This window comes from Chamaea fasciata, unplaced genomic scaffold (genome assembly GCF_029207755.1).
Source record: "Chamaea fasciata isolate MVZ Bird 193981 ecotype frontalis unplaced genomic scaffold, bChaFas1.0.hap1 SCAF_5, whole genome shotgun sequence".
NCBI classification, from domain to species: domain Eukaryota; kingdom Metazoa; phylum Chordata; class Aves; order Passeriformes; family Sylviidae; genus Chamaea; species Chamaea fasciata.
The window spans coordinates 1587401-1603230 of NW_027094090.1; positions in this window are offsets into that span (position 1 = coordinate 1587401).

Consider the following 15830-nt stretch of genomic DNA (forward strand, 5'->3'; position numbering starts at 1 on the left):
CACAGAGTTTCCATGGAGAGGAGGACTTGGCCTTTCCTTCACAGAACTTCCATGGAAGTTCCATGGAGCTTCCATGGATGAGAGGACTTGGCCTTTCCTTCATGGAGCTTCCATGGATGAGAGGACTTGGCCTTTCCTTCATGGAGCTTCCATGGAGCTTCCATGGAGAAGAGGGATTGACCTTTCCTTCGTGGAATTTCCATGGAGCTCCCATGGATGAGAGGACTTGGCCTTTCCTTCATGGAGCTTCCATGGAGCTTCCATGGAGAAGAGGACTTGGCCTTTCCTTCGTGGAATTTCCATGGAGCTCCCATGGGTGAGAGGACTCGGCCTTTCCTCCACGGGACACGTGTGGCTGCTGCAGGACACCAGCTGGGACGCGGGGACGGTCCCCATGGGAGCGCCCGCGGGTGCCACCGGTGCCGCAGAGGTGACATTCCCTGTCCCCTGCTCACCCTGAGATGTCCCCCAAGCCCATCCCACCTCCCTCGGTCCCCGAAGGAAGTGGGAATGATGACGTTCCCATCCTCTCCACCCCCAGGGTCCTCCTACCTGGAATATGGACATTTTGGGGTCATTTTGGGGTCATTTTGGGGTCATTTTTGGGGTCATTTAGGGTCATTTTTGGGGTCATTTTGGGGTCACTTTGGGGTCATTTGGGATCATTTTGGGGTCATTTTTGGGATCATTTTTTGCGTCATTTTGGGGTCATTTTGGGGTCATTTTTGGGTCACTTTGGGGTCATTTTTGGGGTCATTTTTGGGTCATTTTGGGTCATTTTTGGGTCACTTTGGGGTCATTTTTGGGGTCATTTTTGGGTCATTTTGGGTCATTTTTAGGTCATTTTGGGGTCACTTTGGGGTCATTTTTGGGGTAATTTTTGGGGTCATTTTTGGGTCACTTTGGGGTCATTTTTGGGGTCATTTTTTGGGTCATTTTGGGGTCACTTTGGGGTCATTTTTTGGGTCATTTTGGGGTTATTTTGGGGTCATTTTTGGGGTCATTTTGGGGTCATTTTTGGGTCATTTTTGGGGTCACTTGGGGTCATTTTTGGGTCACTTTGGGGTCATTTTGGGGTCATTTTTGGGTCACTTTGGGGTAATTTTGGGGTAATTTTGGGGGTCATTTTTGGGGTCATTTTGGGGTCATTTTGGGGTCATTTGGGGTCATTTTGGGGTCATTTGGGATCATTTGTGGTCATTTTGGGGTCATTTTTGGGTCATTTTTTGGGTCATTTTTGGGGTCACTTTGGGGTCATTTTTGGGGTCATTTTTGGGTCTTTTTGGGGTCATTTTTGGGTCTTTTTTGGGCTCTTTCCGGCCCGTTTTTGGGGGGCTGTAAATCCCTGGATGATTCTCCCGCTCCACAAACCCTCCCCATCTCCCTTTGTCCCCGTCCGACCTCCCCAAAAAGCCACCGGGGACCTCCCGTGACCATTCCCGGGATGGAGAAATGTCCCCGGGCAGCCCCGAGGGCTCTCCAAGCGCCTGGAATCCTGCTGGCATTCCCAAAAAACCCCTGGAATCCTGCTGGCATTCCCAAAAAACCCCTGGAATCCTGCTGGCATTAAAAAAACCGCTGGAATCCTGCAGGCATTTCCAAAAAACCTGGAATTCCCCCAAAAAACTGGAATTCTGCTTGCATTCCCCCCAAAAACTGGAATCTTGCTGGTATTCCCAAAAACCCCTGGAATCCTGCTGGCATTCCCAAAAAACCCCTGGAATCCTGCTGGAATTTCCCCAACCCCCCCTCCCCCTCCCCCATGGAATCCTGATGGCATTCCCAAAAAAACCCCTAGAATCCTGCCAGCATTCCCAAAAAACCACCACCTGGAATCTGCTGGCATTCCCAAAAAACCCCTGCTGGCATTCCTAAAAAATCCTGGAATCCTGATGGCATTCCCCCCAAAAAACCCTGGAATCATGCTGGAATCTCCTTTCAAAAAAACCCTGGAATCCTGCTGGCATTCCCAAAAAACCCTGGAACCCTGCTGGTGTTCCCCTCAAAAAGACCTGGAATCCTGCTAGCATTCCCAAATAACTCCCCTGGAATCCTGCTGGTATCCCCCCAAAAAACCCCTGGAATCCTGCTGGCATTCCCAAAAAACCCCCCCTTGGAATCCTGCTGGCATTAAAAAAAAACAAAACCAAAAAAACCCCGGAATCCTGTTGGTATTCCCCAAAAAAGCTGAAATTCCCCAAAAAACCTGGAATTCTGCCGGCATTCCCCCAAAAACCCCTGGAATCCTGCTGGAATTCCTGAAAAACCTGAAATCCTGCTGGAATTTCCCCCCCCACCCCCAACCAAACCGGGAATCCTGCTGGCATTCCCCAAAAAAACCCTGGAATTCCCAAAACCCCCCCCTGGAATTCCCAAAAAAACCCCTGGAATCCTGCCGGCATTCCCAAACCGCCCCCACCCCATAATCCTGCTGGTATTCCCAAAACACCTGTAATCTCAAAAATCCCTGGAATCCTGCTGGCGTTCCCAAGAAAAACCCCCGGAATTCCCAAACAAACCTGGAATCCTGCTGGCTTTACCAAAAACTCCTGGAATCCTGCCGGCATTCCCAAAAAAACCCCCGGAGTCCTTTTGGCATTCCCAATCCTTTGGCGCCACCTTGTGGCCAGCGCCTCGCACGACAATTCCCGGCGGGAAACCTCAGCCGGGAATTCCATCCCGGATTTTGGGATCGGGAACGGCCGATTTCATTCCCGTGGGGATTTTGGGGAGCAGCGGGATGTCCCGGGAAGGGGAAATCTGGGAATTTTTTCTCCTCTGAATTCTTCCTTTTGCCATCCCTTGGAATGGGAATTTTGGGAAGCTTGATTCCCATGAACTCTGCCCTCTATTGCCCAGGGAGGGGGAAATTTGGGAAGTTTCATCCACTGAATTCTGCCGCTTTTCGCCCTTTGGAGTGGGAATTTTGGGAAGGTTTATCCCATTAACTCTTCCCTTTGCCATCCCTTGGGGAGGGAATTTTTTTCTCCTTAAATTTTCCCTCTGCTGTTCCTCACAGTTGGAATTCTGGGCCGATTGATTCCCTTCACTCTGCTCTTTCCCATCCCTCGGAGTGGGAATTTTGGGAAGGTTGATTCCCATTAACTCTGCCCTTTATTGTCTATGGAGGGGGAAATTTTGGGAATTTTCATCCTCTAAATTCTGCCTTTTGCCATCCCTCGGAGTGGGAATTTTGGGCAGGTTTATTCCTTTAAGTCTGGTCTTTGCTGGCCTTTGGAAGAGGAATTTTGGGAATTTTCATCCTCTAAATTCTGCCTTTTGCCATCCCTCGGAGTGGGAATTTTGGGCAGGTTTATCCCTTTAATTCTTCCCTTGGCCATCACTTATTGGGGGGAATCTTGGGCAGTTTTATTCCCTCAATTCTGCCCATTTCCTGGCCCTTGGAGAGGGAATTTTGGGAATGCCTTCCCCCCTTCAATTTGCCCTTTCCTGCTCCTCAGAGTGGGAATTTTGGGAATCTTTATCCCTTCCACCCTGCTCTTCGCTCTCCATGGAAAAGGGGCAGAGATTTGGGAGCCCCATTCCCTGAACTCTTCTCCCTTTTCCATCCCCCCCAAAAGGGGAGATCCGGGATCGATCCCCCCCCAAATCCTCTCCGTTCCCAAACTTTCCCAAAACCCCACAGAGCTCCCCCCTCCCAAAAAATCCATCCCCTCCGCCCTTCCCTGGATCTGGGTGGGAGAAGAGGAGGAAGAGCCTTGGGATGATCCAGGAAAAGCTGTTCCTGCGGGATCGAGGAAGGAAATTCCATCCCAGGCCCTCCAACTCCCCATGGGATCATTTCGGGATCATTTCGGGATCATTTCGGGATCAATTCGGGATCGTTTAGGACCCCGAACTTTCCTCTCCTCCAGCCCCAAATCCCACATTTGGCCGTTTCAACATCCCGGGATTTCATTTCTTCCTTGGAAAAAAAAAAAGGGGGGGGGGGGGGGGATGGAGATTTGGGGATTTTTTTTTTCCCATGGGATCCAAGGCTGAGGCTCCCCGAGGACTTCAGGACCAAGATTCCTCCCACCCCCCAAAATTCCCATTTTTTTTTTCCTCCCCCACCTCGCTCCACCCTCGGCAAATTCCCGCAACTCCCGCAGGGTGGGGGATTTTGGGATTGGGGTTTTTTCCTCGCTCCCAAATCCTGGAATGTCACCAAAAGAGCAAAGGGAAAAGCAGAACGAGGGGAAAACGCGGCTGGAGCCGTCCACACCCATTCCGGGATGGATATCCTGGCCAAAAAAGAACAGGAATCAAGGGGGAAAAGCGAGGAAAAGCGGAATTTTTTGGGATTTGGGATGGTTTTTTTTGTTTTGGGTTTTTTTTTTTGCCGGGGGTTGTGCCCCAAACGCTCCGGGAAGTTTTTATGGAGCAGGAAAAAAAAAAAAAACAAACCAACAAAAAGCTGGAATTGGGATTTCCTCCTTGCTTAAAAAAAAAAAAAAAAAAAAAAAAAAGCGGGAAAAGGAGAAAAACCACCCGCGGTGGATCTGAGGAAAATGGGGATTCAATGGGAATTCCATGGGAAATAAACGGGAATTAAACGGGGATCGCTGGGACAGCCGGGAGCGTTTCCCAGGAATTTTATGGGGATGTTGCCGAGCCGGCAATAATAATAATAATAATAATAATAATAATAATAATAATAATAATAATAATAATAATAAAATCTCCCTCTGGGCTGGGAAGAAGAACGGCTGGAAAAGCAGGATCGGGGATTTGGGATTTTCTGCCGCTCCACGGCGCCAGAGGACCGCGATGGAGCGGGATTTCAGGAATTCCCGACCCAAAGTAAGTCCGGGATAAAACTGCGGCTGGCACCTGGAGACTTCCCGAAACTCTTCCCCGAGGAGCTTTTCCCAAAATCCCGCCGGGCTCGGGGGGGGGGGGAACGCGGATTTATCTCCCAATTTTCCCTTTTCCCCCGGAGCTTTTCCCGACGCTGATTCCCCAAAATCCTGCCGGGTGTGGATTTATCTCCCGAATTCCCCTTTCCCCCAATCCTTCCCACGCTGCCTTATCCCGATCCGCCTCCCAAAATTGCCGGAATAATCCCAAAAATCCCAATTTTTTTTTTCTTCCCCCCTCAGGAGGGGAAATTTTAAACCCCTTTGACATCAAAAGATCCCTTATTTTATTTTATTTTATTTTTTTTCCCCCCTTTAAAAATCCCGCTCGGAATCTGCTTTGCCGAAGGGAAAAAAGAAAAAAACTCGCCGAAACATCCCAAATTTCAGCAAACCGGGGGGAATAAAGGGAACCCGGGCACTCACCTGCTTCTCCCGGATGCTCGGGATGGGAAGGATTTATTTATTTGGTTTTTTTTTCCCCCTGGAATCACTGCCGGGAAAAAAACATCGGGAAGAGCCTTTCCCCCAACTTCTCCTCCCTTGCCTGTCCCTCGATTTTTAATTAATTAATTTGTTTTAAATCCCAAGGACCGGGATAATTTTTTTTTTTTTTTTTTTTTCCCCTCCTCTTTCTCTCTCCTTCTCTTGGAAACCTTTTCCTCCCGTTCCCTGGAGTATTTATAAAAAAAACCGGGATCACGGGGTCGGGAGTCGTAATTCCAGACGCTCGGAGGGGAAGGCGGGGGGAGGGAATGATTTCATTAAAATGAGCTCAGAGCCCCCGGGGGCGGCGGCGGCGGCGTCACGGGAGCCTCTCCCCATCCGCAGGGAAAAGAAATAATTCCCAAAAAAAAAAAAACCCCCCCAAAAAAACCGGGAAAAGACGTCCCAAAATCTGGGAATGAGCCACCTCGAACCGGGGCTGGCGTCAGTGCCGGGAATTTAGATTTTGTGGGATCACGCAAATCTTTGCCCCCCACCCCCGGGGGGGTTTTTGGGGGGCAAGGATGTGGATTTTGTCATTCCAAAGGTTTTTGTTTTTGTGGGATCACGCAAATCTTCACTCCCCACCCCCGGGGGGGTTTTTGGGGGGCAAGGGTGTGGATTTTGTCATTCCAAAGGTTTTTGTTTTTGTGGGATCACGCAAATCTTCACTCCCCATCCCGGGGGGGGTTTTGGGGGGCAAGGATGTGGATTTTGTCATTCCAAAGGTTTTTGGTTTTGTGGGATCACGCAAATCTTTGCCCCCCACCCCCGGGGGGGGGTTTTGGGGGGCAAGGATGTGGATTTTGTCATTCCAAAGGTTTTTGGTTTTGTGGGATCACGCAAATCTTTGCCCCCCACCCCCGGGGGGGGGTTTTGGGGGGCAAGGATGTGGATTTTGTCATTCCAAAGGTTTTTGGTTTTATTTATTTATTTTTTTTTCCTGGCTCCAAGGATGTCCTGTTGGGGTTTGTTATCCCAAAAAAACCAAAATCGGGGTTTCATTCCCAGAGTGGGGGTTCGGAAGGGTTTTTTTCCTCCTTTTCACCGTTTTTAGGGATTTTTTTTCCCCTCTTCCCACTCACCCCTGGGAAATGGAAATTTTGGGGGAATTTTCCTCCGGGATTTGTTTGCCCGATCCCCAGGTGCAGCTTTGGAATGAGGCTGAGGGCTGGGATGAGGGAGGGAATTCTCCAATTCCCTAAAATTCCAGCAGGATGAACTTGGATCATCCCCGAACGGGGAAAATTCCCAATGTGGGCTCCCAGCGTCAATCTGGAAACTCCTGGAATTTCCCGAGGGTTGGGAGCAGGGGAGGATCGGGATTGGGATTTGGGAATGGGCATGGGGACTTGGGAATGGGGATTTGGGAACGGGGATGGGGATTTGGGAATGGGGATGGAGATTTGGGAACAGGAATGGGAATTTGGGGATGGGGATTTGGGAACGGGGTTGGGGATTCAGGATGGGGATGGAGATTTGGGATCAGGAATGGGGATTTGGGAACAGGGATGGAGATTTGGGAACAGGAATGAGGATTTGGGATCAGGGATGAGGATTCGGGATGGAGATGGAGATTTGGGATCAGGGATAGGGATTTGGGAACAGAGATTTGGGAATGGGGATGGAGATTTGGGAACAGGAATGGGAATTTGGGGATGGGGATTTGGGAATGGGGATGGAGATTTGGGAACTAGGATTTGAGATTTGGGATCAGGGATTTGGGAACAGGGATGGAGATTTGGGAACAGGAATGAGGATTTGGGATCAGGGATGGGGATTTGGGAATGGGGATGGGGATTTGGGATCAGGGATAGGGATTTGGGAACAGGGATTTGGGAACAGGGATGGGGATTTGGGAACGGGGCTGGGGATTTGGGATTTCTCCACGTTCCCCAAGGAAGATCTCAGCTCGGATCCCTCCAAAGGGTCCCACCGTGGATTTGTGGGATTCGTGGCTGGGCCGGATTCTCCCGGAGGCTCCGGGAGACCCAAATCCCTTCCGGAACCTTCCCTGGAGAAGCCTTTGCCGAGCTGGGAATGGGGCGAATCCCGCCGAAATTGGGGAGAATCCATTGGGAAACCCCTGGAGGCAGCCGAGAGCCGGGATTGGCTCTGATTTAGGGCGGGGGGATCCTCCCACTCCTGGCCTGGAAAAAAGGAGCCAAAATTCCGGGAATTCCTGGAGGAGCATCCAGGAGCTGAGCCGGGAACGGTTGGGAGCTTCCCTTGGGCTCCAAACTTCGGGAATTCTGCCCCATCAGGATCGGCCTCTCGGGAAATTCCGCCTTTTCCCAGCTCGGTTTGGAATTTCCAGCTCCTGGGAGGAGGTTTTGGTTTTTCTCCTTCTCCTTGAGGTCTGGGAATTTTTTCTTTTTTTTTCCCGAATATTTGGAATTTTTGGAGCTGTTTTTTGGGAAAGAAAAATTCCCAGGAGGTTTCGACACAAGGAGCTTGGGGTGGAAAATCCGTGGGAGGGATTTTTTTCCAAGGAAAAGGAGGATCAGGGTGCGGGACTGAGAGAGTTTTCCGCCTTTGGATCAGATCCTGGGATGTTTCCCGGAGTTTTGTTCGCCCGCAAATTTATTTTCCCGAAAATAAAATAAAATAAAATAAAATAAAATAAAATAAAATAAAATAAAATATAAAAAAAAGAAACAAAATTTAAGAGAAAAAAAATTTAAAAATTAAAACAATTAAAAATGTTGAATTTAAAAAATCAAATCATATTTAATAACTTAAAAATAATAGTTCGTGATGAAATAATATGGAATAATTCTTTGATTTAATAATTTTTAATATTTAGTAAGAAAGTTACAAAATAAAAAATAAATTTAAGGAATTTAAAAAAATCGATTTTAAATAAAAATTGAATAATATTTAATAATTTTAAAAATAGTTAATGGTGAAATGATATTTAATAATTTTTAATGTCTTCGTTTTTATTATTGAATAATAAAATTTAAAAATGAAAAATTAAATTTGAGAAAAATTTAAAATCAATTTTTAATTAAAATGAAATAATATTTAATAATGTTCAAATGGTTCATGATGACACAACATTTAATAGTTTTAAATTTCTTAATTTTTAATATGGAATAATAAAATTAAAAAATAAATAAAATTAAATTAAAAAAAATTTAAGATCAATTTTTAATTAAAAATTAAATACTTGAATAATTTAAAAATAATAGTTCATGACGAAATAATATTTAATAATTCCTTAATTTGTTAATTTTTAATATTTAATAATATAATTACGAAATAAAACAATTAAATTAAAGCGTTTTTAAAAATCAATTTTTAATTAAAAATAAATAATCTTTAAAAACTTGAAAAAATTATATTTAATGATGAAACGATATTTAATAATTTTTAATGGCTTAATTTTTAATATTGAGTAATAAAAGTAAAAAATAAAAAAATCAATTTTAAGAAATTTAAAACTCAATTTTAATTAAAAATTAAATAATATTTAATAAGGCTAAAAATAGTTAATGATGACATAGCATTTAATAAATTTTAATGTCTTAACTTTTAATATTGAATAATAAAATTTAAAAATTAAAATAATAAATTTAAGGAATTTTAAAAATCAATTTTTAATTAAAAATTACATAATATTTAATAATTAAAAAAAGTTAATGATGAAATGTACTTAATAATTTTTAATTTCTTGATTTTTAATATTTATTAATTCTTTAACTTATTTTTTAAAAAATTAAATTGAAATAAAATAAATAAAAAATAAAACAAATATTTATAAATAAAATAAATAAAAATAGAATATGAAATAATTGAATATTTATAAATATTGTAAATAAAGAAATAAATTAATGAATAAATAAAACGAATAAAGAATTTTCAAAAAGCTTTATTGGGAAGGGAAAATGTTCCTCGAGGGAGGCAGATCCACCCTCCAGACACGGAATTTTCCGTGCTCCAGCCATGGAATTCTCTTCTATTGAGGAAAAAAACAATGAGGGAAGAGGAGGCAGAAAAGCGAAGGAATTTCTTGGAAAATTTCCCCAAGTTTTTCCCAGGAAAATCCCAAACTGCTGAGAAATTCAGGATTTGAGGGGAAAATTCCCCCCGGGTGGGTTTTGGTGCCTTTCCGGGATTTTTTTTTCCCCCGGGATTTTCCAGGACAAACAGCCCCAGGTGGGATTTTTTTTTCCCTGGGTTTTCCAGGAAAAAAACTCATCCTGATTTTTCCCCCTTGCCGAGTTGCCGAGTTGCATCGGCGGTTTTCCGGGATTTTCCAAGGAGTTTTTTGCTTTCCCAGGGATGTTGGGGATGAAATTCCAGCCTTGGGGTGGGAATGGGAATTCCCTTTGGGATCAGGGATGGAGGGGCTGCTCCTGCTCCAAACACGGGTGGGGATTTGGGATTTGGGATCGGGGATGGGGATTCGGGAATGGGGATGGGGATTTGGGATCGGGGATGGGGATTTGGGAATGGGGATTTGGGATTTGGGATCGGGGATGGGGATTTGGGATCGGGGATGGGGATTTGGGAATGGGGATGAGGATTTGGGAATGGGGATGGGGATTTGGGATTTGGGAATGGGGATGAGGATTTGGGATCGGGGATGGGGATTTGGGATCGGGGATGGGGATTTGGGATCAGGGATGGGGATTTGGGAATGGGGATGAGGATTTGGGAACGGGGATGGGGATTTGGGATTTGGGAATGGGGATGGGAATTTGGGATTTGGGATTTGGGATTTGGGAATGGGGATGGGGATTTGGGATTTGGGATCGGGGATGCAAATTTGGGAATGGGGATGGGGATTTGGGATCGGGGATTTGGGATTTGGGATCAGGGATGGGGATTTGGGAATGGGGATGAGGATTTGGGAATGGGGATGGGGATTTGGGAACGGGGATGGGGATGAGGATTTGGGATTTGGGAATGGGACTGGGGATGGAGATTTGGGAACGGGGATGAGGATTTGGGAATAGGGATTTGGGAACAGGGATGGAGATTTGGGATTTGGGAATGGGGATTTGCGAATGGGGATTTGGGAACGGGGTGAGGATTTGGGATCAGGGATGGAGATTTGGGAACAGGGATTTGGGATTTGGGATTGGGGATGGGGATTGGGGGATCGAGATTTGGGGATGGAGATGAGGATTTGGGAACGGGGATGGGGATTTGGGATCAGGGATGAGGATTTGGGAACGGGGAACGGGGATTTCATCCCAAAAGGACTGTTGACGGCAGGAAAACCTCCCGGAGCGGTTTGAGGGAGTCCCAGAAGCTTTTCCAAGATTTCGGCCGGGCTGGATGAGGCTTGGAACGACCTGGGATGGAGGGCGGTGTCCCTGCCCATGGGATGAGCTCAAAGATCCTTCCCAACGGAACCATCCCATGATTCCAGGATGAAACCCATGGATGGACTCCAGGACTGAATCCATTCATGGATTCCAGGATTAAACCCATCGATGGATTCCCGGATCAAACCCATTCCATGATTCCCGGATTGGATCCATGGATGGATTCCCGGATCAAACCCATTCCATGATTCCCGGATTGGATCCATGGATGGATTCCCGGATCAAACCCATGGATGGATTCCCAGATCAAACCCATTCCATGATTCCGGGATTGGATCCATGGATGGATTCCCGGATCAAACCCATTCCATGATTCCAGGATTGGATCCATGGATGGATTCCCGGATCAAACCCATTCCATGATTCCCGGATTGGATCCATGGATGGATTCCCAGATCAAACCCATTCCATGATTCCAGGATTGGATCCATGGATGGATTCCCGGATCAAACCCATTCCATGATTCCAGGATTAAACCCATCGATGGATTCCCGGATCAAACCCATTCCATGATTCCCGGATTGGATCCATGGTTGGATTCCCGGATCAAACCCATTCCATGATTCCCGGATTGGATCCATGGTTGGATTCCCGGATCAAACCCATTCCATGATTCCCGGATTGGATCCATGGATGGATTCCCAGATCAAACCCATTCCATGATTCCAGGATTGGATCCATGGATGGATTCCCGGATCAAACCCATTCCATGATTCCAGGATTAAACCCATCGATGGATTCCCGGATCAAACCCATTCCATGATTCCCGGATTGGATCCATGGATGGATTCCCGGATTGGATCCATGGATGGATTCCCGGATCAAACCCATTCCATGATTCCCGGATTGGATCCATGGATGGATTCCCGGATTAAACCCATCGATGGATTCCCGGATCAAACCCATTCCATGATTCCCGGATTGAATCCATGGATGGATTCCCGGATCAAACCCATTCCATGATTCCAGGATTGGATCCATGGATGGATTCCCGGATCAAACCCATTCCATGATTCCCGGATTAAACCCATCGATGGATTCCTGGATCAAACCCATTCCATGATTCCGGGATTGGATCCATGGATGGATTCCCGGATTGGATCCATGGATGGATTCCCAGATCAAACCCATCGATGGATTCCCGGATCAAACCCATTCCCAAATGATCCCGCCCGCCTTTCCCTCGGCCGGGGTTGCTTAGGAACCGCCGGGAGACCTTCAGCCTTCCCCGGTGGGATCCAGCGGGAATTCCGCCGGGAAAGGGCCGGAGTGCTCCCAGATCCGTGGATTTGCATCCCGGCAGGACACGATCCCAAGGCCCTTTTCTATTTCCAGCTTCCCCGAGGGTTTCCTTCTAATCCCAGACCTCCGCTGCTCAACGCCGGCCCTTGGCTTGACATTTTCGTCCGTTTTGTTTGGTTCTGATTTTGTTTTCATTTTGCTTTTATTTTATTTTATTTTATTTTATTTTATTTTAGTTTTATTTTAGTTTTATTTTAGTTTTTAATTTTAATTTATTTTACTATACTTTATTTTTTATTATATTTATTTTATTTTATTTTATTTTATTTTATTTTATTTTATTTATTTTACTTTATTTTATTTTTATTTTATTTTAATTTTTAATTTTAATTTATTTTACTTTATTTTTAATTTTATTTTTATTTTATTTTACTTTATGTTTATTTTCTTTATTTTATTTCTTTATTTTATTTTATTTTATTTTAAAATTTATTTTTATTTTATTTTACTTTATTTTTATTTTATATATTTTACTTCTTTATTTTCTTTATTTTCTTTCTTTTCTTTTCTTTTCTTTTCTTTTCTTTTCTTTTCTTTTCTTTTCTTTTCTTTTCTTTTCTTTTCTTTTCTTTTCTTTTCTTTTCTTTTCTTTTTATTTTAAAATTTATTTTTGTTTTATTTTACTTTATTTTTATTTTATATATTTTATTTCTTTATTTTCTTTTCTTTATTTTCTTTTCTTTATTTTATTTCTTTATTTTTATTTTCTTTATTTTATTTTATTTTATTTTATTTTATTTTATTTCATTTTTATTTTAAAATTTATTTTTATTTTATTTTACTTTATTTTTATTTTGTATATTTTATTTCTTTATTTTCTTTTCTTTATTTTCTTTTCTTTATTTTCTTTATTTTCTTTCTTTATTTTATTTTATTTTACTTTATTTTGTTTTTATTTTTATTTTATTTTAATTTTTTATTTTAATTTATTTTATTCTTAATTTTATTTTTATTTTATTTTACTTTATTTTTATTTTCTTTATTTTATTTCTTATTTTTATTTTTATTTTTATTTTTATTTTTATTTTTATTTTTGTTTTTATTTTTATTTTTATTTTATTTTTTATTTTTGTTTTTATTTTTATTTTTTATTTTTATTTTTATTTTTATTTTTATTTTTATTTTTATTTTTATTTTTATTTTTATTTTTATTTTTATTTTATTTTTATTTTTATTTTTATTTTATTTTTTATTTTTATTTTTATTTTCATTTTTATTTTTATTTTTATTTTTCATTTTATTTTCTTTTATTTTTATTTTTATTTTTATTTTCTTTCCCCCAGGCTTTCCCCCAGGGATGCTCAGGAATTTTCTGCCGGGGAGCCTGGCACCCCGCCAGCCCTCGAACCCCTCCCGCACCGAGATAATCCCGAGGGACTCGATGGGGCCCACGCGCCGTTTCCAGGGAAACCATTCCCGGCATCTTCCGGCCCCTGCCCAAAGCCTGGAGCGCGAATCCGCGGGGAACGTTCCATTAACGCGCGGAGCGAAGGGGATTGGAAACAATTCCCGGCCTCTGATGGGAATCCGAGGCGAGCTCCACCTCAGGCCCGCCGAAACGCCGCCTCTCGCTTCCCGGCTCTCCCAAAAAACCCGGATTAAATCTTGGATCTGCCGGGAACGAGGAGCTGGAGCCGAACCGTTCCCTTGGGAGGCTTCGGGGAATCCAATTTCCCGCGGATTTCGGGATTTGGAGCCGAAAGCAGCCCAGAAATCCCGAAGCCGGGGAGGCGAGGTCTGGGTTTTTAGGGATGGCGCCGGGCTGGGAAAGGGAAAATGAAGGGATCGTCCAAAAAAATTCCTGGGAATAACCACCCGGGAAAGGAATTCCCACGTGTTCCCACAACATCCCTCCCCTCCTGCTGCCTCCAGCCTGGAGAATTCCCGGCTCCGAAAACGATTTTCCATGGAATTTCTGCTGCGCACCGATGCCGAGGGATCCGCAGGGGAGGCGATGAGGGATTTTTTTCCCTCTTGGATTTTGGGAAAAAAAACCAAAAATCCACTTGGAGTTCTTAACGAGCCCCTGATTCTGGAATAGGTTGTTATCCTTAACGGGATGAAGGGAAGAGGGTTTTTAGTAAGGATATGGGAAAACAGGGCATGGAATAGGGAATGGAATAGGGCCAGGGCTGGGTGGGATCTGGGGAAGGAATTCCTGGAATTCCCCGAGCAGCCGTGGCTGCCCCTGGGATGCCCAAGGAAGGATTGGAGCAGCCTGGGATGGTGGGATATTCCCTGCCCATGGCATGGGAGGAACGGGATAATCCTTAAATTCCCTCCAAGCCAAACCATTCCATGATTTTATTTTCCCAACTCGGCTCCTCCAAACCTCCGTTTCCCCGATTGTTTTTTTTTTTCCCATTTAATTTGGGAAGGACATTTCCCCAATTCTCCGATTCTTTCAAATCCTTTATTTCCCTGGATGGTCTCAACTCCCCGGCGGCTGGAATTCCACTTCGTTCCGCATTTCCTGGGATGTGAAATTCCCGAGGCTGCGGCATCCCAAGGAATCCTTCAGTAAATTCCCACCGGGAAAACGGGAAAAGGCGGGAAAGTTTCTCAGAATTCCACAGGTTCCCAAGCCCTGCGGGAAAACCCAATCCCACGTTTCGTTTCTTCTCCCAGGGAATATTTTTCCGGAACGTTTTCTCCCAGGGAATGTTTTTCTGGAATGTTTTTTCCTGCTCAAGGAGATCTCAGGGAAGAACTCCGGAAATGGCTCCTGGCCGAGGGTTCCAAAATTCCGCTTTTTTTTTCTTTATTCTTGTTTTGTTTTGTTTTGTTTTGGGGTTTTTTGGGGGCTTTTTGCTTTGGTTTTGGGTTTGGGTTTTTTTTTTAATTTTTGGAGGAATTTTCTGGGGGTTTTTTGGGGGTTTTTTGTTTTGTTTTTCGGTTTTTTGGTGTTTTTTTGTTTTGTTTTGTTTTGGTTTTGGGGTTTTTTTTAGTTTTTGGAGGAATTTTTTTGGGTTTTTTTGGGGTTTTTTGGTTTTGTTTTTCGGTTTTTTGGTGTTTTTTGTTTTGGTTTGGTTTTGGTTTGGGTTTCTTTTTTTTAATTTTTGGAGGAATTTTTTGGGGTTTTTTTTTTTTTTTTTTTTTGTTTTTTGGTTTTTGGTGTTTTTTGTTTTGGTTTGGTTTTGGTTTTGGGTTTTTTTTTTAGTTTTTGGAGGAATTTTTTTGGGTTTTTGTGGGTTTTTTGGGGTTTTTTGGGGTTTTTTTGTTTTGTTTTGTTTTGGTTTTGGTTTTGGAGATTTTTTTTAATTTTTGGAGGAATTTTTTGGGGTTTTTTGGGGGGTTTGGGGGTTTTTTTGTTTTGTTTTTTGGTTTTTTGGTGTTTTTTTTGTTTTGGTTTGGTTTGGTTTTGGTTTTGGGGTTTTTTTTAGTTTTTGGAGGAGTTTTTTTGGTTTTTTGGGGGTTTTGGGGGTTTTTTGTTTTGTTTTTTGGTTTTTTGGTGGTTTTTTGTTTTGGTTTGGTTTGGTTTTGGTTTTGGGGGTTTTTTAGTTTTTGGAGGAGTTTTTTTGGTTTTTTGGGGGTTTTGGGGGTTTTTTGTTTTGTTTTTTGGTTTTTTGGTGGTTTTTTGTTTTGGTTTGGTTTGGTTTTGGTTTGGGGTTTTTTTTAGTTTTTGGAGGAATTTTTTGGGTTTTTTGGGTTTTTTTGTTTTGTTTTTCGGTTTTTTGGTATTTTTTTGTTTTGTTTTGGTTTTGGTTTTGGGTTTTTTTTTTAGTTTTTGGAGGAATTTTTGGGGTTTTTTTTGGTTTTTGTTTTGTTTTGTTTTGTTTTTTGTTTTTTTTTGTGTTTTTTTTTGTTTTGTTTTGTTTGGTTTGGTTTGGTTTTGGTTTTGTTT